We start from the raw sequence: 24,984 nt of genomic DNA on the forward strand, positions 1-24,984 counted from the left end.
GGAACACAGCAGGGGGAGTGGAAGAGGAAGAAGCAGGCTCATAGCGGAGGAGCCCGATGTGGGACTCGATCCCGGTACGCCGGGATCACGCCCTGAGCCGAAGGCAGACGCTTTAACGACTGCGCTACCCAGGCGCCCCTAAAACTTACTCTTTTTTAAATTTTATTTTAGCCATCCTAGTGAGAATGACATGTTACATGGGTTTTAATTTGCTTTCCTAATAACTAATGATGCCAAGCATTTTTTCCAGTGCTTTTTGGGCATTTATGTATTTCTTTGGAAAAACATCTATTCAAATCCTTGAACATTTTTTAAAATTGTATTTTCTTGTCTTCTGAGTTCTGAAAATAATTTATACTGGATACCAGTTCTTTATCAGATGTAGTATATGAACCTGATAAGTATACTTGATATCATAAATATTATATCTGATATATTATTATAATAGATAACATGTCTGGTAAAATAAATATACTTGATACTGTATACTTGATAAATGACATGTATTTTCCCATTATATAATTTTTAAAGTGTCCTTTGATACAAAAATATTTTTAATTTTGATGATATCAAATTTATTTTCTTTACTGATTATGCTTTTGTTGTTTTATCAATTGCCTAAGGTCACAAAGATTTACTCCCATGTTTTCTTCAGAGAGTTTTATAGTTTTAATTCCTACATTTAAGCATATGATACAATTTTATTTTTTTATCTGATACGAAGTCAAGTTCAAATACATTCTTCTATAGGAAGATATCTACTTGTCCCAGTTTTGTCTCTTATAAAAACTGGATATTGGTTGATCGTCTTTCTTTCAGCACTTTGAATATTTTGGTACCCTGTTTCCTTAAAAGATATCAGTTAATCTCATTTATTAACCCTTGCATATGATGAATAATTTCTCAGTTGCTGCTTTTAAGAATCTCTTTGTCTTTCAGAAATTTTATCATGAGTGATATAGATGTTTTTCTTTAAATGTATCATACCTGCTTTGCCAAGTCCTTGGATATTTAATTGTCCTTGTCAAATTTGGGAAGTTTTATGCCATTTGAATAAATTTCAAATATTATGCCTGCTCCTTTATCTCACCCCTTACTTTCAGGGAATCACATTATGAACATTTTGGTATGGTTGATGTTGTCCCACAAATCTCAGCGGCTCTGTTAATATTTACTCCTTCCTTTTCTTTCTCTTCCTCTGACTAGGTAATTCTAATTGACCTATCTTCAGGATTGTTAATTATGTCTTCTGCTAGCATAAATTTGATACTGAGCACTTCTAATACATTTTTCATTTCCATTAATATCTTCAATTCCAAAATTATATTTGGTTTTTTTAATATTTTTTAATCTCTTTATAATATTGTCTTTTTTATGCAATCTTATTCTTATACACCTTATAGGTCTTTAGATATGGATTTCTGTAGTTCTTTGAATAGTTTTAATAAAGCTAGTTCAAAGTTTTTGTCCAATAAATATAATATACGAGCTCCTTCAGAGTTAGTTATGTTAATTTTTTTCTATATATGAAGGATTTGTTCCCTTTTCTTTGCATGTCTAGATTTTTTTGTTTGTTTTGTTTGTTTTTATACTGGTCATTTTATTTTATTTCTTTAAACTGGACATTTTAAATAATATAATGTTCTAAGTCTGGTAATCAGATACTCCTGATGCAGGGTATGTCACCATTGCTATTTGTTGTCGTTCTGTAACTGCTTCTGTTTGTTTGTTGACTTTTTAAACTAAACTAATTCACTAAAGTTTGTATTATTTGTATTGTGTGGCCAATAAAGTTTCTGCTTCAATACTTAATTGTTATCTGGAAATCAGACAGAGATTTCCTTAATTCCTTGAATTAAGAAGTCTCTCGGTCTTTTTTAGAAACATTTTTTAAAAGACTTAATTTATTTTAGAGAGAGACACAGAGAGAGCACTCCACTGAGTGTGGAGCCTGACACAGGGCTCAATCTCACAACCCGTGAGATCATGACCTGAGCCGAAACCAAGAATCAGACGCCTAACCTACTGAGGCACCCAGGCACCCCATGGCGTTGCTCACTCTTGACCACAGTGTACAATCAACATATTTGGGGCTGCCTTCTACATCCTGGCAATTTACACCTTGGCCAAAGTCTTCACACAGCTTGTGCAGAGCCTCGTGATCTGTTGTAAATGAGAGATAAGGGCTTTCTCAGATATTTCTTGAACATGTAGAGAATCGTGCACATATGTATGTCCTTCTGAATTTGTGGGAGTTTGTCAGAGTTTTTCAAAGCATCCTATAGGCAATCTCATTCCCCTGATTTCCCTTTTAAGTTTTTTGGCCAGCCTCATTTCCTCCAATTATTATCCTGCCTCAGATAGGTGCAATATTAATTAATTTCAGCCAAATTATTCCAACAAATGCTGCAGAGAAAGACTGTTCACTGAGTGAGCTCTTCATTAGTTCAAATACAAATAGTTTTGTGAGTCGAAATTTTCAAATAGTGGCCAGACAGGTTAAATAGAGCAATTCTCCAGGACTGGAACTTTGGGGGACTTTCAAACTCATTTTGCCACCTAGAGGCTGCTAGTCTTCCACTTTTCATGGCTACTGTATTTGTGAAGCTATTGGTTTTCAATGCTCTGTGGAGCTGAGAGATGGGTACAGGAATAATACAAATTAAAACATCACAAACTTCACTGTCCTTTCTAAGATTCAGCCATTTATCTTGAATAAATAATCCACATGTTTGCAAGCCCTTTAGGTTATCAGAGTTTTGGTATATGTACAAAAAAAAAAAAAAAACCCTTAATTTTTTCAAGCCAGTGATAAATGTCTTTTCACTGAAAATCATGACTAATGCAAAAACATTTCAAAACGTCACACTTGTAATATAACCACAACTACAGAAAATTAATAAATCCTTTTAAGTATGGTTAATAATCTGTTGCACAGATTGTTTGTAGACTTGCAATATTTAAAGATCCCAAATCTGAATGTTATTTAAATCATTGTTCATTACATTTGACTATTTGCTATAAATGGGAAACTATTTTCCAGACACTATGAGATAATTTATTTTATTTCTTTTATTAATAGATTCCAATTAACAGTAACATCTTGTGCATAAACTACCCCCAAACCTGTGTAACTGTGTGATTAAACTAAAGGAAAAATTATACTCTCTTGAAAAGTTTTAATTCCTCTTGTCTTTTCTAAACTTCAAACATTTTTTGTGTGTACCAAACAGGTATAAATGCACATTGTTAGATGATATATAAATATGTTGCTTATATTATAGTATATGTAAATTAATACATATATATACACACAGATATAAATGCACACTGTTAGACAACATATACATATGTTACTTTCAATATGTATTATGTGTAAGTTTATATTATGTACGAATATAATATGAATTACACTTAATTTTCAAGACAGGAAGTTTTATTAAGTTCTTGAGGAAGTTTGTATTATTTATTTAATAAATTGTGTTTGATTTTAGCTCCTTCATTATAAATATAATCAAATTGAAAATTTAATCACAGACATAAATAAAAAATGATTCATTTATCAAAATTATCAGTGTCTGAAATAAACATCCAAGAAATTCTACTTTTATATTTCTTGAAATTAAGAAATATAATTGTTTTTCAGTCTCAGACCTTTTTCCTGACGTATATTTTTTAGAAGTTGCATTAGTGAGGGTCTGTTTTCAAAGTTGAATATATGAAAATGTCATTATTAAAATCTCATGTTTGAAGTGTATGAATGTAAAAAAATCCAATTATCATTGAATTAAAGAACATTTTATGATTCAAAAGAAAACCTAGAATTGTTTATTTATAGTGGCTAGAAGGAAAGTATTTAATTAGATTTATTTTACATTGTAATGATGTGTAGGAAATATTTAAATATTTTAAATATCAAATCTCTATTGTTTGTATGTTGCAAATATTTTCTCCCATTTTAGAACTTTTTCACTTCTTCCCTAATTGCAAAATGTGTCAGTAAGAAGTTATTACTAATATAAACAAATTATAAATTTTTTTATGTATTACACATTTTGACCTTTATCAAAAAACATTTTCTGCTACAATGTCAACTCTCTTTGTCTGTCTCTTTCCCAACAACTCCCATAACTTAAACTTACGGTTAAAGTTTCATTTTGTTTTACCAAAATGATAACACTGATATTTTGATTTCCCAAATGTCTAAATAATTTGTCTACCTCTCAATTAATTCTGAACTTGGGTGAGGAGAAGGGTGATTATTTATTGAACCCTGCATATTTCTACATTATTGTCTCTTGCTTTTTGCCATTGTTACTATCATTTTTTTCTTAAAATTATATTATGTAATGAATACTGTTATTCATCTATTCCTTCCCAGTTAACAATACAAAACTATGAGTTGATGGCAGTGCAGTTCATGTTTTCCGTGTCAGTACATATTTATCCATTTCATTATTTTTAAGTTCCCTTCTGTGGAAGTTTCAGATTTATTGAACTTGGCTCTCCAAAACATGAGACAAAAATACTCAGGGCTGCCGATTCCAGATACATATGCCAATTCTTGTCAATGAGACACCTCTTCACTCACATATTTCCCAATTCTGTTTTTCCTCAAATATGTTATGAAAAAATGATTTTACTTTTATACTTGGGACTGCCTGAAAAAGAAACCAACCCAGTATTAGCCCACAAATGAGATATCCAGCATTAGCCCACAACATGTTTTAAAATCCTCATGTTTACGTAGAAGCTGCCAACTAACACGAATAAAGTGCACGCATAAATATCAAGAGAAAATTTAATAGGTCAGCTTTCACAATTAACCCTCAACTTGTATGTCACCACTGAATTATTTGAAATACATATATCCAGCATCTACCAAGAAGTTTCTGACTGTTTTGCATATGCAACACTAAATGGAAAATCCTTGTTTTCCTAGACTATTTTTGCATTAGACAGAGTGCTTTGCTTTTCTCAGTTATTTTACACAGAAGAGAGAGAAATATCACTCTTTATGTGTTCTTATCTATCACACCCTGCATTTTTCTTCTTTTTTTCTTCTTAGCTTACTTACATTCCAAATATTTGTGATTTTATTGTTTATTACTAACATCCTAAAACTTCCTGTGTTCTACTACATTTAGAACATATATCTATGCAGACTAAAAACTTATCTAAAATGATTTGGCTTCTCTAACCTAATGCAGGATTTAGTGCACTGTTTCAGATTTATTGAAAGCATTGAAGCATTTCACTTTCTATGTATTCTCATCTAATTCACTCACAATCTTATATATTGTTTCCTTTGTTCTGTATTTCCAGGCATTCACTCTACTTGATTTTTCCTATCCAACTTCTTTCAGTAGACACATGTACAAAAACTCTTCTCACCTTCCATCATAGTTTCCAAACACCTTTATATAGGATTCTATTTTTTTCTATTTCCTTTCATGATACATCAAGAATTGCTTGTCTTGCTACTTGTATTTCTACATCCACCACTCACATATAACTAAACACATTAATGACTTCTGAGCATATCACTTATTGAAACGACCTCTATTTCTTTGATTAATGTTTTTAAATGTCATACAGTTCTAGACTTTATTTTTTAATCCTGATTTTTTGGAGGAAAACTTTGACACTGCTTAGCACACTTGTCCTTGAAATAATCTTATCCCTGGCTTTCTAAATATGCCATTCCCTTATTCATTGGCTGCTCCTCCTCATTCTCCACTCTCCTCCTCCTCTGCCAAATCCTTAAATAAAGGAGATTATCAGGTGTGTATCTCAGGTGCTCTTATCATCATATCCCCTGGCTGATTTAATCCATTCTAATATTTTCAATTATATTAATGATGCCTAAATATATATTGTATATGTGACTATTTCTCCTAAGTTTCAGAAAAATCCAGGTGCCTATAAGACACATTTGCTTTTATGGCTCTTGGGCATATCAAATCCACAACATCAAAATGACCTCAGATTTAACTTCATTACATCTGAAAAACCAAACAGAAAAACCCTCTCCTATTCCATTGTTCCCTATATTGTAAATAACCTTCAAGTTATTTAAGACAGAAATCTGAAATAAGCAATTTGCTGCTATCTTTACTCCTCATATTCAATCAGTCATTACATCCTGCAGATAATCTATTTTTACATTTCTTTACATTTATACTAGCTAATCCCCCCTTGTTCCTGGACACTTTTGCTTCACCTTAGTCTTCTTTAAACACTTAGTATATTCTGTATATAGTTTTTCTCAGTCACTTAGTATATATGAAATTCTTATGTCTTGGGTCATTTCATCCAATGAACTCTTACTCACTCATTAGAACTCAAATGAACAATTATTTATTTCTTCAAGAAGCTCTACCAGATTAGATATCCACATCATAACCTCTAGAGTACCATATGTTTTCTTCATTACAACTTTCATTCAACTTATTTTTTTTTCTTTTGGCTGATATATATATCTCTCAAAGAATGTTCCATAAGCACAGAACCTATTTATGCATGGTTTAACTACTGTATTATTCATGCAAAATAGACTCTCACCAAAAAATTATATGCATCAACTGTTTTGCAATAAATACCTTCCAGATGTTGGTTCCTACAAACAATGCTGCAGTAAGCACCTTGTACATTTATCTTTCCATATATTTTGAAAAAGTATGTATCTATATTAAACTCAGAAAGTCAAATTATAGTTACGTTTTCCACAGATCATGCATATTTTAAATAAAATATTACTATCAATCTATACACTTCCATTAAAAACTGTATGAGAGTGTTTTTCCAAGCTATTGCTGACTTTGGGCATTATTTTGTAAATAGGATTGGAGAAAATGAGCTTTCATCATTATCTTAGTTGGAATAGGTATTTGTTACTCAGTGGTTTTAAAATGTTTTGCCAACTGGACACATATATTACTTTATAAATTATTTTTTCTGGATATTTTCCCATCTCATTTTTGGAATTTTTTAATTCATGAGATTCACTATTATTTCAATGATAACTGTAACTGCTGATTTGAAAGTGGTGCTGTTGCTGAAAATGCCATGAGACTCAATTAATTTGAAGAAATTATTTCACAAATAATGGACACTGCATAAATAAGAAGTGAAATACATTTTAGCTACAATTATTTCTAAACAGTGCCTGGAAACACATTTAAGAATAAGTGCAACCATTATGGTTTACAAGTAATAAATATTGTAAATTCCATTTGCAAATACTAATTATATTACCAAATAAATAAATGAGGTTTTAATTGCATAATTATGTGAATGGAAAACTAGGACATGCTCCAAATCAATGTAAAAATGAACTTTTATTCATGTTAATAAAATTCCAAAGTACTGGATAACTACAGTTTCTAACTTCAGAAGGAAAACAACATAAAAACCAAAATGAAGACAAGACAAGAGCATGATTTGTTGTCTCTTCCAAGAATATCCTAGAACGGAAACTGTATGAAGATTGATTTACCCTTTATCTTTTATGTGTACAGACCTTTCAAGACTGGATGGCTGTCACTATTATGATTAGGATTGAACATTAGCTCTCTTCACACAACATTGGGTAGATTAGGAAGTAAAATTGGAATTTCTGACAGCCATGACTTGGATATAACCTTCCTGTTCATTTCTTCCCCATTTTCTCTTGTTATATTTCTTATTTGATGTTAGAAACAAACACAAATTTGTAATTTTCTTTGTAGAATAGCCAGCATACTATGTTTTCTTACCACAATAGAGTAATTTATCTTCAAACTGAGATGAAAACCTGTAAAGATACAACTAATGATAACTCTGACATTATTTTAAAGTATTTGTTTCTCTAATTTAGTTTTGCAATGCAAATATATATATCATATATATAAATTAAATATAAATATAAATGAAATATAAATTAAAACATTACCATGAGTGGAAAATATTATATACCAACAAATGCTTAAATATTATTGTGTGATGAAGCACTCTCCTGTGGATTCTAATAGGTAAGAAGGTGGGATATTTGTCATGTATGAATCTTGGAGAAAACACAAATATCTTACTCTTTCCATTTTCCACTCTATCCACTAATTCACTGATTTTTTTTTCTTTTTTTTTTTTTTTTTTAAGATTTTATATATTTATTTGACAGAGACAGAGAGAACACAAAAACAAGCAGGGGAAGAGGCACGCAAAGGGAGAGGGAGAAGCAGTCTCCCCACTGAGCAGGGAGCCCAAAGCAGGACTCAATCCCAGGACCCTGGGAACATGACCTGAGCCGTAGGAAGATGCTTAACCGACTGAGCCACCCAGGAGCCCCTATCCACTGATTTTTTAAGTAGCTCTCTAGCCAACAAAACACAATAGAGATCTTATTAAAAAAAAGAGAAACATGCACACATATACCTATATAAAATAATATATCATGCCCTTGTCTTTTTGCATATATTATTTCTGTGTACGAATCTATTTATCAGTTTGTCTATATGACTATCCATCTGTGTGTCAATCTATCCCCATTATCTCATCCATAGAGCCCTTCAAAGCCAGGCAGCAACATTTGCTATATGTAGCAGTTTGATACTCAAAGTGAAGCATCTGGAAGCAAATTAAGCTGTATTTTGAATATCGTTGTATATTTGGTTAGAGCAAGCACTAAGGCAAATGCAAAATGATGTTTCAGAACAAAGATTATTTGGGTACTGAAAAAGAAAGAAAAGATGAAAGAGGGGTAGAGATTACCAAAAGTGAGGTGTAGGATTCATAATCAACTGACTATATGGTTTTCCTGTATGACTTTTACAAGTAAGTCTCAGAAACTTAGTAAGACTATGTTTTTATCATAAAAGGAAAATAAAACAAGCAAGTAATAATTTTACTGGAATAGTATAGTATAATCATAAATAATTTCCTTAAATGATTTATACATCAATTTTTAAATCTTAAATTCAAGGATTTATATTTTTTAAAAAAGTTCATCTAATTTTGGAAAACAGATTTTCATTCTCACCTAGATTCCTGATATATCCTCTAACTATACCTTCCTATTTCCTATTTTTTCTCTCATAAAGCATCCTTGGCATTTAAAACATATACCTAAACTTACTCCATCTCTACATAAAACTTTTTTCATGTTTTCCATTAAAAAAGTCCAAAATTGTAAGCATTAGTACATAAAAATAAGAAAAATAATTATATTGAAACTACTAAAAATAAATAGTTTTAGCTCTTTCTCTGGTAAGATACTTTATAAGGACATTTACACATGATATCAAAGTTAATCCTCTAATTTACAATGTACTAAGGTGTATCTTCAATTTAGCAATGAGGAAACTGAAGTTCCCAAAAGTTAGAAAATGAGAAGTTGTGATGAAGGTTCTGGTTTCTCTACACCAAAGTCCAGGATTTAATGTTTTACTACTGTACTATGCAAGATTCTATAAGATTCTAGGATCTGGCCTCATCCGTTGCCTACTCTCTTTGCCCAACAAACCTTAATAAACACAATGCTGTAGTTAAACCAGGTACCCCTTGATCAAAGCTAGTTATTCTGAAATGTCTCTTGACCTTCTGCTTGACTCACGAATTCCTTCTTTCCTGCATGCTGCAAATGCACACTGAAAGTACAAAAATCAGATTAAAAATGTTATCTTATTCTATTTTCATTGTGTCAATGCCTTTTCCTATGTTATAGTACATAAAAAATAATTGTCTGTTTTACAGCCATATGTCTATTGTCTGGCCAAGTTTATGGCATGAAGAAAGCATTCAACAAGTCTTTGCTGAATTAATTCAATTCACTTAGATTTAATTTTAAAGACATTTATTAGCTAATCCAAATAGGAAAAAACAGGGTTACTGCTTACAAGGAATATGTAATCATACAGAATAGAGTATTATCATTATCAGTGCTAATGTTTCCCCACTGATAGTTTACAAAGATCAAAAAACTATTTCAGTTGTCATTTATCAATAAACAAACTATATACTTCAAAATTTTCATGTTAACTCCAAACTGTTTAAGAAACATCCAATATGTTCAAAATAAGTACGTACGTAAATTAGTAGAGTACTTTAAAGCAGGTTCATTACTATATATTCAGTTATCCTACAGCAAACTAGTAGCTGCTGTGCTGGTTTTAACATCCTTTTACCTATGTGATATTTTATTAATTATAAAATGTATAAGAAACACCAATTTTAAAATATCAGTGATGGGGTTTTTGAATATAGGTGAGGTTTGGTAGCTCAGTCGGTAGAGCATGAGACTTAAATTCAGGGTTGTGGGGTTTGAGCCCCATGCTAGGTGCCAAATGATGGGGTTTTGGAATACAGATGAGGTTCGGGGGGACGCTGTCCAGAGCCAATGACCAAGAAGGAATTCTTTAAACATCTTTGGGCAAATAGGTGGTTTATTAAAGCACAGGGACAGGATCCATGAGCAGAAAGAGCTGCTGCTCCAGGGTTGTGAGGGGTGACTAATTATATACTATGGGGTTGCAGGAGATAAGGGAGGTTTAGGAAAGGATTTTAATATGTTAAAGAAGACTCACAGGATACCGGAGGCCCTGCCATTGTCAAGTTAAGGTTGTTTTTTCCCCTCTAGCAAAGCATTAACATGAAGAGAGTTGGGAACTTCTTGGAGGAACATTACAATCTTCCAGCTTCAATTATCTGTCAATGGGCTGCAGGTTATAAAGACATTTAATTGTATCTACACTTCCTTCTGGAAGCTAGGTTACTGATAGAAATGTTTTGTTCTTGTAGATTGCTAAAACATTTGTAAACTGAGGGAGACTCAGGACCTTCAGGACTATAATTTCTATAAATTAACCATTTGTTTTTCCTTCCCTTAGCTTTAGGGCAGCCAGGAGTGCCTGAGGAATGTTACATATATCCCATGGAGGAGGGGGGAGTTGTGTGGTGTCAGCTTCTGCTTTGTCCTCAACTTGCCTTCTTTTCCCTTATCATCAGTAAGTATTAAAATAATAATTGTGTTATCCACCTAAATATTTCCCTTGTACTTCAAACATATCTATAAATACCTGTATATTTATATCTGTATATCTATTCATGTCTCTATATATCTACATCAACATCTCTATACTATTACATACAAGGAAATTTAATTTTATTGGTATTAAATATTTTTGCTACCCTTTAAAAATGTACAAGACTTTGACATTAAAATCTAGAAATAATATTGTAAATAGTAGAATAAAAACACATGGAACTTTTGAGGGGGAAGTGCTAAGATGGTGGAGTAGTGGCCGATGTGGAGCCTGGTGGATGCATAGTGCTCCTTTGGAGAAGGTGGGCAGATAGTCCAGGGAGCAGACAGTGGGATCCAGGGATCGATCCCCTGGGATGTACCTGGAGGGCATCTGAGAGAAGTGGCATTGCCTCTCCAGGGACAAAGGAGCCAGAGGTTGCCATTTTCTTCCCTGCCCCTCAGCATAATCTAACTTCAGTAAGCAGCACAGCACCAACAGTGGCTCCATAAACTGCTTACACCACAACCCGTGCCCCTGTGCTCTACAGGTGCGGTTTTTCTTGGGCTAGTGTGCCTGAGAACCAGCATAGCAGGCCCCTCCCCAGGAAGACCAGCACAAACCTCATGCACCTACTATACCTCCTGACCAGAAAGTTCTGTAAAGCTTCAGCTATAGTGGAAATAGCATCAGGTCTCTTTTAACAAGCAAACCAGAGCATACCTACTTAAAACTCACCACACTCCAGATAAGGTCCAAACACTCCCCACTGCATGCAAGAAGAAATTCTGCAGATGACTGACCTGAGGGAAAGAGCAGACAAAACACAGCAGCAAAATGCACACAGCATACACACAGAGACATTTCCTGATGCACCAGGCCCTGGACAGTACATGACCACTTCTTTACAAAGGCATTACTCTAAGCAGCAGGAAACATAACAGGCTTTCCTAACACACAGAAGACACAGACCTAAACAAAATGCCAAGACCAAAAGAAAAACCAAGATAAGGTCATGGCCAAGGATCTACTGGAAACAAATATAAGTAACATGACTGACCCAGAATTTAAAGCAACAATCATAAGGATACTAGCTAGGATTGAGAAGGGCATAGAAGATGCTAGGGAGTCCCTGAGCACAGAAATAAAAGACCTAAAAACTAGTCAGGCTGAAATGAAAAAGGCAATAAACGAGATTCAAAAACAACTGGATATAATGACCACATGGATGGAAGAAGCAGAGGAATAAAAAAATGATATAGAAGATAAAATGAGGGAAAATAATGAAGATGAAAGGAAGAGGGGAAGAAAAATCTTGGATAATGAATGTAGACTTAGGGAACTCAGTGATCCCATCATGTCTAAAACAGTATCACAGGAGTCCCAGAAGAAGAGAGGCAAAAAGGGGCAGAAAGTTTATTTGAGCAAAGTATAGCTGAAAACTACCCTATTTTGGGGAAGGAAACAGACATACAAATCCAGGAGGCACAAAGAACTCCCACTAAAATCAAGAAAAGCAGGCTAACATCAAGATATGCCGTAGTTAAATTGCAAAGTATGGAAATGAAGAAAAAATCCCAAAAGCAGCAAGACAAAAGAAATCCCTAACTTACAGTGGAAGACAAATCAGGTTACCAGCAGACCTCTTCAACAGAATATATGGCAGGCCAGAAGGGAGTGACATGATATATTCAATGTGCTGAGTGGGAAAAATATGCAGCCAAGAGTACTCTATCCAGCAATGCTATCATTCCAAATAGAAAGGAGAGATAAAGAGTTTCCCAAACACACAAAAACTAAAGGGGTTTGTGACCACTAAACCAGCCGTGCAATAAAATTAAAGGGGACTCTGTGAGTGACAGAGAAACACCAAAAGCAACAAAGTCTAGAACGGAAGAGAAAATCGCCAGAAACAATGACTTAACAGGTAACACAACGGCACTAAATTCATATGTCAATAATCACTTTGAATGCAAATGGACTAAATATTCCAATCAAAATAAATAGGGAATCAGAATGGATAAAAACACAGGACATATCTATATAGGCTGCCTGTAAGAGACTTATTTTAGACCTAAAGACACCTGCAGATTGAAAGTGAGAGGAAGAAGAAAAATTTATCATACTAATGGAGGTCAAAAGAAAGCTGGAATAGCCAGCCACATTTATATCAGACAAACTAATTTTAACCCAAAAACTATAACAAAAGATGGAGAAGGGCACTGTATCATAATAAAGGGGTCTATCCAACAAAAAGATCTAACAGTGGTAAATATTTATTCCAACTTGGGAGCACCCACTTATATAAAACAATAACAAAGATAAAGGAACCATTGATGATGATGATGATGATAATAATAATAATAATAATACGTAACAGTAGGGAACTTTAACACCTCCCATCAATGGATGGATCATACAAGCAGAAAATCAGTAAGGAAACAATGGGTTTGAACGACACACTGGACCAGATGGACTTAGATCTATTTAGAACATTCCATCTTACAGCAGCAGAATATGCATTCTTTTCAAGTGCACATGGGGCATTCTCCAGAATAGATGATATACTGAGTCAGAAATTGGGCCAGAAAAAGATTGAGATCATTCCATCCATATTTTCTTACAGCAACACTTTGAAACTTGAAGTCAACAAGAAAAAATTTGGAAAGACCACAAATACATGGAGGTTAAAAACATCCTACTAAATAATGAATTTAAAGACGGAATAAAAAAAAATACATGGACAGGGGCGCCTGGGTGGCACAGCGGTTAAGCGCCTGCCTTCGGCTCAGGGCGTGATCCCGGCATTCCGGGATTGAGCCCCACATCAGGCTCCTCCGCTATGAGCCTGCTTCTTCCTCTCCCACTCCCCCTGCTTGTGTTCCCTCTCTCACTGGCTGTCTCTATCTCTGTCAAATAAATAAATAAAATCTTTAAAAAAAAAATACATGGACAAGTGATAATGAAAACATGATGGTCCAAAACCTTTGAGATAGAGCAAAAGTGGTCAAAGAGGGAAATATATAGCAATACAGGCCCATCTCAAGAAGCAAGAAAAATCTCTACACAACTTGACCTTACACCTAAAGTAGCTAGAAAAAGAACAAATGAAGCCTAAAACTGGCAGATGAAGGGAAATAATAAAGATTAGAGCAGAAATAAATACAAACAAAACAAAACAAAAGAACAGTAGAACAGATCAATGAAACCGGGAGCTGGTTCTTTGCAAGAATTAATAAAATTGATAAACCCTTAGCCAGACTTAGCAAAAAGAGAAAGGACCCAAATAAGTAAAATCATAAATGAGAAATGAAAGAACACAACCAACACCACAGAAATACAAACAATTATAAGAGAATATTATGAAAAATTATATGCCAGCAAATTGGACAATCTGGAAGAAATGGATAAATTTCCAGAAACACAGAAACTACCAAAACTGAAACAAGAAGAAATAGAAAACTTTAAGAGATAGCCAGCAAAGAAATTGAATCAGTAATCAAAAATCTCCTAACAAACAAAAGTCCAGGGCCAGATGGCATCCCAGGGGAATTCTACCAGACATTTAAAGAAGAGTTAATACCTAGTCTCCTCAATTATTACGAAAAATAGAAATGGAAAGAAAATTTCCAAACTCATTCTATGACACCACCATTACTTTGATTCCAAAACCACACAAAGACCCAAATAAAAGGAGAATTACAGGCCATTATCCCTGATGAAAATGGATGCAAAACTTCTCAACAAAATGCTAATAAATCAAATCCAAGAGTACGTTAAAATAATCATTCACCAGGATCAATTGGGACTTATTCCTGGGCTGCAAGGGTAGTTCAATATTTGCAAGTCAACCAATGTGATACACCACATTAATAAAAGAAAGGATAAGAACCATTTGATCTTCTCAATAGATGCAGAAAAAGCACTGGACATAGTACAGCATCCATTCTTGATAAAAACCCTCAACAAAGTAGGGATAGAGGGAACATACCTCAACATCATAAAGACCATATACAAAAGACCCACAGCTAATATATTCCTTAAAGGGGAAAAACTGAGAGCTTTTCCTCTAAGATCAGGAACAAGACAGGGATGTCCACTCTCACTACTGTTATTTACCATTATACTGGAAGTCCTAGCCTCAGCGATCAGACAACAAAAAGAAAAAAAAGGCATCTAAATCAGCAAGGAAGAAGTCATATTTTCACTATTCCCAGATGACATAATGTTTTATGCAGAAAACCCAAAAGACTCCACCAAAAAATTGCTGAAATGGTTATATGAATTCAGTAAAGTCACAGGATACAAAATCATCATACAGAGATCTGTTGCATTTCTATATACCAATAATGAGACAGCAGAAAAAGAAATCAGGAAATTGATCCCATTTACAATTGCACCAAAAACATAAGATAACTCGGAATAAACCTAACCAAAGAGGCCAAAGATCTATACCCCAAAAACTATAAAACACGATGAAAGAAACTGAAGATGACACAAAGAAATGGAAAAACATTTCCTGCTCATGAATTGGAAGAACAAATATTGTTAAAATGTCTATACTACCCAGAGCAATCTACTCAGTTAATGCAATCCTTATCAAAATACTAGCAGTATTTTTCACAGAGCTAGAACAAACAGTCTTAAAATTTGTAAGGAACCACAAAAGACCCCGAATAACCAAAGCAATCTTGAAAAAGAAAAGCAAAGCTGGAGGCATCACAATTCCGGACTTCAAGTTGTAAAACAAAGCTGTAGTCATCAAGACAGTATGGCACTGGCACAGACACAGAAACATAGATCAATAGAACAGAATAGAAAACCCAGAAATGTACCCACAACCATATGGTCAACTAATCTTCAACAAAGCAGGAAAGAATATCCAATGGAAAAAAGATAGAATCTTTAACAAATGGTGTTGGGAAAACTGGATAGCAACATGCAGAAGAATGAAACTGGGCCACTTTCTTACACCACACAAAAATAAATTCCAAATGTATGAAAGACCTAAATGTGAGACAGGAGACCATCAAAATCCTAGAGAAGAAAACAGAAAGCAACCTCTTTGACATTGGCCATAGAATCTTCTTACTAGACACAACTCCTGAGGCAAGGAAAACAAAAGCAAAAAGGAACTATTGGGACTTCACCAAAATGAAAAGCTTCTGCACAGCAAAGAAAACAATGAACAAAACTAAAAGGCAACCTACAGAATGAGGGAAAATATTTGTAAATGGCATATCCAATGAAAGGTTAGTATCCAGAATATATAAAGAACTTACAAAACTCAACACCTCCAAAACAAATAATCCAATTAAAAATGGGCATAAGATATGAACAGACATTTCTCCAAAGAAGACATCCAGATGCACAACAGACACATGAAAACATGCTCATTGTCACTTAACTTCAGGGAAATACAAATCAAAACAATGAAATATCACCTCACACCTGCCAGAATGGCTAAAATTAGCAACATGAGAAACAACAAGTGTTGGCCAGGATCCAGAGAAAGGGGAACACTCTTACACTGTTAGTGGGAATGCAAACCGGTGTATCCACTCTGGAAAACACGGAGGTTCCTCAAAAAGTTAAAAATAGAACTATCCTGCAATCCAGCAACTGCATTACTAGGTATTTACCCAAAGAATACAAAAATACTGATTTGAAGGAACACATGCATCCTGATGTTTACAGCAGCATTATCAATGATAGTCAAATTATGGAAAGAGGCCAGATGTCCATCAACTCATGAATGAATAAAGAAGCAGCGGTATATATATATACACTCAGCCATAAAAAAGAATGAAATCTTGCCATTTGCAATGACATGGTTGGAGTTAGGGTGTATTATGGTAAGTGAAATAAGTAAGTCAGAGAAAGACAAATACCAAATGATTTTACTCATACATGGAATTTAAGAAAAGAAACAGATGAACATGGGGGGAAAAAGAGACAGGGAAACCATAAAACAGACTCTCAACTATACAGAACAACTGAGCTTTGTGGGAGGGAAGATGGGTGAGGGGATGGGTTAAATGGGTGATGGGTATTAAGGAGGGCACTTACGATGACCAGTGAAGGTTGTAAGTGATGAATAATAAAATTCTACTACTGAAATGAATTTTACACTATAGGTTAACAAACAGAATTTAAATAAAAATCTAAAAAAGGAAAAAAATAAAAATAATAAAATAAGAACAGAACTTTTATTTTTTTATTTTTTTTATAAAGATTTTATTTATTTATTTAACACAGATAGAGACAGCCAGCGAGAGAGGGAACACAAGCAGGAGGAGTGGGAGAGGAAGAAGCAGGCTCATAGCGGAAGAGCCTGATGCGGGGCTTGATCCCACAACGCTGGGATCACGCCCTGAGCTGAAGGCAGATGCTCAACCGCTGTGCCACCCAGGCGCCCCATGAACTTTTAAACATAAATCATTTAAAGGGTAAAATAGAAAAATCATAAGAACACAATAATACATATTCTTGATGACTTAACATATACTTACATTTTAACCTCTTTTGATATTTAGATTCAGTTCCTAAAACAAGTAACACATCTTATTTTATACTTATTTTGGGGCAAACTTTTCATTTATTTCTTGGTAAATTATATTTTTCATTACATTTTATGCTTTTATAAATTACATGCTTATATTTATGTACACACCTTCAATACATGTTATAATATTGGACTGTAGGGGAACGTAGGTCATGCAGTTAGCTGAGCATCTGACTCTTGGTTTTGGCTCAGGTGTGACCTCAGGGTCGTGAGACTGAGCCCAGCATTGGGCTCTGCACTCAGCACAGAGTCTGCCTGGGTTTCTCTCTCCCTCTCCCTCCAACCCTTCCTCTCTGTGCGTGTGTGTGTGTGTGTGTGTGTGTGTGTGTGTCTATGTTTAACTCTCTCTCTCTAAAATAAAATCTTTTAAAAAATAAATGAAAATAATTTGGATTGTAAAATGAACATATTATTAAAATGTAGTGTCTAAAATTGTTGTTTACTTTAAATTGTTAATTATAAATCAAAAAATGAAAAAAGTATTAAAAATTATTAAGGAAGTATGATATATATCGCTATGTGTTATAAATATTGAGGGGTGTGTGTGTCTATGTTTAATTCAGAAAAGATGAGAAATGTTTATGTACCCAGTACTGGTCTGGTGATTGAAATAAATGAAATGTTACTGAGGCACCACTGTTTCCGCACCAAAACTTATAACATATAAGATATGAGTACTGGTCATATTTACTACTGGAGATGCTTAACTTCATATTTTATTTTATTTTATTTTTACCAAAGTAAAATTAACATACAGTGTTTTATTAGTTTCAGGTGAACATCATCCTTTTAAATCTCCTTTGTTATTTAGTATATCCTCAACTGGATCAACATGTTAAAATGCGAACATGTATCTAGCTGCAAAACAGTCAATTTTTGTTTGTTTACTTTTTATTTTTTTTAATTAAATAATTTTTTAAAGTTCCATGATTTATTACTTGCGTATAACACCCAGTGCACCATGCAATACGTGCCCTCCTTAATATCCATCACCAGCATATCCCATAGTTGTAAATAATCTGACTTTCTGTCTCACCTCTCTAACCTCCAAACACCACTGGTCCTCTAGGGTTGCCTAGATCTCCCAGATCAAGGCCCTTTTACTAGCTGTTCCCTGCGCCTGAAACAGTCTTTCATAAGATAACTGAAAAGTTAACTCCCTCATCTACTCATATTTTAGCTTATAAACCTTCTTATCAATGAGACTTATACAACTACTTATTTAAATTTGCAACCTGGCCCCAGCACTCTAAGTCAGCTTCCCCTCTCTACACCTTTTCATCATTTTTCCCCATAACATTTACTTCCTATATTTTATTTTTTTTTTATTTTTATTTTTTAAAGATTTATTTATTTATTTATTTGACAGAGACAGCTAGTGAGAGAGGGAACACAGCAGGGGGAGTGGGAGAGGAAGAAGCAGGCTCCCAGCGGAAGAGCCTGATGTGGGACTCGATCCCGGAACGCCAGGATCACGCCCTGAGCTGAAGGCAGACGCTTAACGACTGCGCTACCCAGGCGCCCCATACTTCCTATATTTTAGTATCAATCAGGACCCTAAACATGAAAAATATGCCTTAGTATTGGATTTTTTTACTGCAGAGGGATTTCATGCAAGTACTATTTACAAAAGTATTTCAGGTGGACAGACTATAAGGTATGATATAGAACTACATTGTTAAAACTGGTAGGTCCAGAGGCACAGGATGGAAAGAATCATATAGAAGATGGTAGTAGTAGTATTGGCAGACGTAGTGATCATTGGTCAAGGGACACAGCCCAAAGTAAAGAAGCTAGATCCAGAGGGACGATCTGAAGGAATGATTACCCTTATCTATTCCCCATCTTTCCCTACTTTCTGCAGAAGCTCCACATTGGCTGAATCAAATCAGAAGCCAGAGAGCTGAGGAGAACAGTGGAATCAGTTGATACATGTCTGCCACTATGTAACTAATACATGTAAAAGTCAATGTATCATACATTGTATTACACTATCAGGTATCTATCTTCCCTTACTAATATATAAGCAACATGACTACTCAGATCATTGATGTATTTCAAGCACTAACAGTAGCAGCCCCAAACCCATAAGCACTTAGTAGTTGTTGAATGAATGCTGAATACATTAATATATATCTAATAGCAACAATTAAGTAATAAGTAATAATGATGTAATAATGACACTGATAGTATCTTTACCACCCCTGAACAGGATATTTAATAGATGTGCAATATTTTCTTCTACAAACCAAAGGTAAATAAGTACAAGTAAATATATTATCTATATGATATACAAATACGTATTTATATATAAATATAAACATAAATACATTATATAGATCCTAATTACCCTGAGACCTGTTTCATAGTTAACGATGATAATACATAACATAGAGTAAAGTTTGTCTTTATGTATTCAACCTCAAAACAACTTAAAGGAATGATACCTACTATTGCCATCACTTTCAAATTAAAATATTGAGACAGATAATGTTGTGTGACTAGCATAAGGTCACCTTTAAGCAAGACAAACTATGTCAATTATGCAATAAATATCCATTTTAAAATTTTCATCTGTATTTATATTTTAAATTTTATTTATTGTAAATACCCCAAAGGCTTTCACAATGCAGCAACTAAAGACATGAATTTGAACTGGCACTAGTTTGATGTAATAAAACATAAATGCAATGGTTGACTGCTACACACAGCACAGACAGAGAATTCTTGTGGCAGTTTTCACAAGACAAATATTTCCTGGTCTTAAGGATCATATCCCACTTTCACTTCTTTTTCCTGATACTCTCACCTCATTTTAGGCATAGCACCTAAAATCATGACAGGCATTTACATTTAATTCAGTGGGTCACAAAAGCTTTTCAATCTTCAAACAATCCCTATTTCCAAGCAAGTTTACTTAGGACTCTATATAAACATTACTTGCTTATACTTTAGTGTTAATTTCTTAAAAGCTGAAAATAAGACAGAGGATTTAGCAATGAATGTGACTCTTAAGAAAGGAACATGCTGTTAAAGTGTAATTAAACAGTAATCACTCAGGCAAAAATCATTTCTTTCAAAATTCTGCCTAGCCATACGCACAATCATACAATCAGTAAGGTGGGGGGTGTTAAGAGTTCTAAAAAGAGAAACCAGTGGTTTCATTTATTCTGGAAATGAAAGATGTAGAAACGATCATTTTGTAGTCATATGTTAACCTAGAGTATTGCAATCAACATCTAGGAAAACTCATTGATTTACAAAATTGAACAGTGGACATCCTAAATGGGACAGCTGAGACTCCCAAATTACACAGTAACGAAGTCTCTGAAGCATGAATGCAAGTTAAATATAAAAAGAAAGTGCTGTGCTCACAAGCCATTTTTATTTGCAACAAGTAATTTTAATGACCTTAGTCTCACTGCTGCCTTTGATGCTCAACTATCCTACAAATAACTCTCTTGGGAAATAAGATATCTGAGCACTGGAAACAATATCCCCTCCCTCAACGATGACTGCTTGTGTGATTAGTGATTTGAAACAGACTCCAGTTTAACACATTACCTAGGGATATGTGGTTATATTGGATGCCCTTCTCCCCAAAAAACTTCTTTTTATTTGGTCAGGTTTTGAGCAATATACGCATGTTTTAAAAAAAGTCCATATAAACCTAAGGTTGAATTTTGATTACAAAATAATATTGACATATCAGAAATATATTTCTATTTTATAAATACATGCTTTGTAAATAAATATTCATTAAAATTATAACATACTTAGCTAAATTACTGGGAAATAAACTCCTTTCTGGTTTTTATCACTAGACAAATAGATATCCCTTTAGTCATTTAGCAGCTTTCATTTTATTTTACGTTTTTATATAAATTACAGTTAACATAGAGTATAATATTAGTTTCAGGAGTAGAGCAGCTTACATTGTAAAACTGGAAAGTTTTATTTTATTATTTATTTTTTTATACATAGTTTTATTAATTCTAGATGAACTAGTATTTTGCTACTCTAAGTGTAATCTATGAACCCACAACATTGGTACCAGGTTGTAGCTTGTTAGAAATTCAGAATCTTGGGTGCCTGGGTGACTCAGTCAGTTAAGCATCTGATTCTTTTTTTTCTTTTTTTTTTTTTAAGATTTTATTTATTTATTCGACAGAGATAGAGACAGCCAGCGAGAGAGGGAACACAGGCAGGGGGAGTGGGAGAGGAAGAAGCAGGCTCATAGCAGAGGAGCCTGATGTGGGGCTCGATCCCACAACGCCGGGATCATGCCCTGAGCCGAAGGCAGAGCTTAACCACTGTGCCACTTAGGCGCCCCAAGCATCTGATTCTTGATATCTGCTCAGGTCATGATCTCAGGGTTGTAAGACTGAGCCCCATGTGGGGCTCTGTGCTCATCGGGGAGTCTGCTTCTCTCTCTCTCTCTCTCTCTCTCTCCCCCCCCGCCACTCCCCAAATAAATAAATATTAAAAAAAAAAAAAAAAAGAAAAAGAAAAAGAAAAGAAAGAAATCCAGAATCTTAAGTACTGCCCCAGATCTACTGAATCAGAGTCTGCGTTTTAATAAAATTCTCGGGTGATTTATGTGGTCACTCAAGTTTTAGAAGCACTCTTCTAGTAGACAACAGAACTGATGATTAACATTATTGCAATCAGTGAGGCTCAAGTGTCTCGAAAAATAAAACAAAGCAAATTGCCCTCTACAAAGAACAAAAATAAAACAAAGCAAGCAAACAAAAGGCAATCTTGCAACTTTGGACCTATACTTCTTCCTGGTTACATTTAGCTGGAACTGAACAATACCGGCTTCCTTTTGACAGAGAACTGTCTGATGAATTAATTTATGTTTCCTGCCTTGTTTTGTTACCTGCATTTGAGTTTGAGACCCCTGATTTACAGGAAAAGAGGGCTAATTGTATGATTCTCCTTTACCCATAAATTTTAGCATTCTCTTTAAGCCACAACTTGATTGATACAGCTCTCATTCTAGCTCTGGCCAGCTATATTTTGCACATTCTCCTAACTAGTTAGGAATGGGTCAGAGTTAGGGGTTTCTGACCAGTCATGAAGAACCAAAGTAAGCATCCTGTGAATGTTAGAAGCTCAGGTATTTATGTTGGATTAGAGAACATGAAAGCAATACCACTGAACGCTTAAAGAACTCTCACGTTTATTACACACAGAGACATATATCTTGGCTTTCTCACCAGCATGCTAGGATAGAGAATATAGAAGACGTAACCTAGAGTTGCAGCATAAGATAATGGATAAATATATATTCTTATTGATACTGAGATGTCATTGTTGCACTAGTTGATTCCTGAGTATGTGGCTCTTGTAGCAATTGCTCAGTCACAGATCCGAATGTTTCTTCTGTTGGGCTTAGGACTGGGACGTGCTAATACCCTGAAGCTTAAGTCTTGATCCCTAACTCTTCTTGAAACTCAAATTTAACTATTAAACACTTTATATTTTCTCCATTAAAAAAAAAAACTTTTATTGAGGAATGACTGACATACAAAAAAGCTGTTCATAGTTAATATATACAACTTGATGACTCTGGAGATAAGTATGCAATCAGGAAACCACCACCACCATCTATGCCACAAATTTATGCATCACCTCTAAAAGTTTTCTCTTGCACTCTTTGTTATTATTATTATTGATAAAAATACTTAACATTAGGGGCGCCTGGGTGGCACAGCGGTTAAGCGTCTGCCTTCGGCTCAGGGCGTGATCCCGGCGTTATGGGACTGAGCCCCACATCAGGCTCCTCCAAGCCTGCTTCTTCCTCTCCCACTCCCCCTGCTTGTGTTCCCTCTCTCGCTGGCTGTCTCTATCTCTGTCGAATAAATAAATAAAATCTTTAAAAAAAAAATACTTAACATTAAATCTATCCACTTAGGAAAAAAATTAAAGTATATAATACACTATTATTAACTATAAGTCTTATACTGGGCACTAGATCTCTAGGACTAATGCATGTTACATACCTGAAACCTTGTACCCTTTAACTAATCCCCCTCTTTCCAGCTCCTGACAATCACTATTGTACTTTTTGCTTCTATGAGTGACTACTTTATATGAAGAAAATTTGGCATATACATATAATGGAATACAAGTCAGCCTTTAAAAAGAAGGAAAGCCTGCTATTTGCAGGAACACAGATGAATCTAGAAGACACTATGCTTTCTGAAATAAGCAAAACACAGAAGGACAAATACTACATGATACCTTTCACATGAGGAAGCTATAATACTTTCTCCACTTCTGATATAGGCAGCCAATAAATTGATTTCTACTCTACTTAAGGACAACCCTTCTCCCAGTCTTCCCTATATGCATAACTCTGATGAATGTGTGTCTCATTATTCAGCATATGCTTCTCTATTGGTAATGATTTAACAAAATGTAAAGCTTTACACGTTAAATGTAGCTTAAATAAAGAAACGTTAAAGAAAATCTAAATGCAAACAGCCAATTATATTCCCATATTTTTTACATTTAATCATTAATCATAGTAGTTGTCACCAAGATATAAACTATTTTATTAAAATTGTGTTCTTTGTGTTGCCTTTTTATCTCATATTTGCAATACGCACATTTTCAAGAAAATTTCATGTAATAACTTAATTAAAAATAAATACACTATAACCATGTATACAATTTTTTTTTCTCACTCATTCTCCTCTGGTACCCAGTCATCCCAGCTTCCTTCTCAGAGTTACAAACTATGTACCTGATTATATATTCTTCTAGAGAAAGTACAAACCCCACCCACGCACATTCCATTTTTAAACAAAGGTTTAGTGCCTTGCTTTGTGTGTGTGTGTGTGTGCGTGATTAACTCAGGAGTCTATTATTTTTAATGATGAATATTAGCATATTGTTCTGATGTACCTTAAGGGGCCATAAAGTATAATAAAATGGAGCAGGAACTCAGGAATCAGACTGCATGGGTTTTCTTACCAGTTTCACTACTTCTTAGCTTAGTTTTTGAGCAAGCGATTTTATCTCTTAGTGCCTGTTTTCTAATCTGTAATTTTTTGGAATACTGCTAAGATCAGTCAGAATGATTGCTGTGAAAATAAATGAAATAACACTAATAATAAGCTTAGAAAAAATTCTAAGTATCTAGAAATTGCTAAAAATATTAGTTTTTATGTATTTAACCAGTTGCCAATTCATGCACACTCAAGTGTGTATATATACAAATATATATGTGTGCAAACACACACACAAATATATATCCAAAATTGGAGCAATTTTACCCAACACTGTATAAGTTTTCCTTATAATGTCAACAGTTCAAAATACTGCTCAATTGTTTTTTATTTTTGTCAAGTAATGGGATGAATATAATTTTAAATGCTTTAGATATCTTCAGATTGAATATGCCCAGTCCAT

Source organism: Ursus arctos, unplaced genomic scaffold (genome assembly GCF_023065955.2).
Source record: "Ursus arctos isolate Adak ecotype North America unplaced genomic scaffold, UrsArc2.0 scaffold_10, whole genome shotgun sequence".
Classification (NCBI taxonomy): Eukaryota; Metazoa; Chordata; class Mammalia; order Carnivora; family Ursidae; genus Ursus; species Ursus arctos.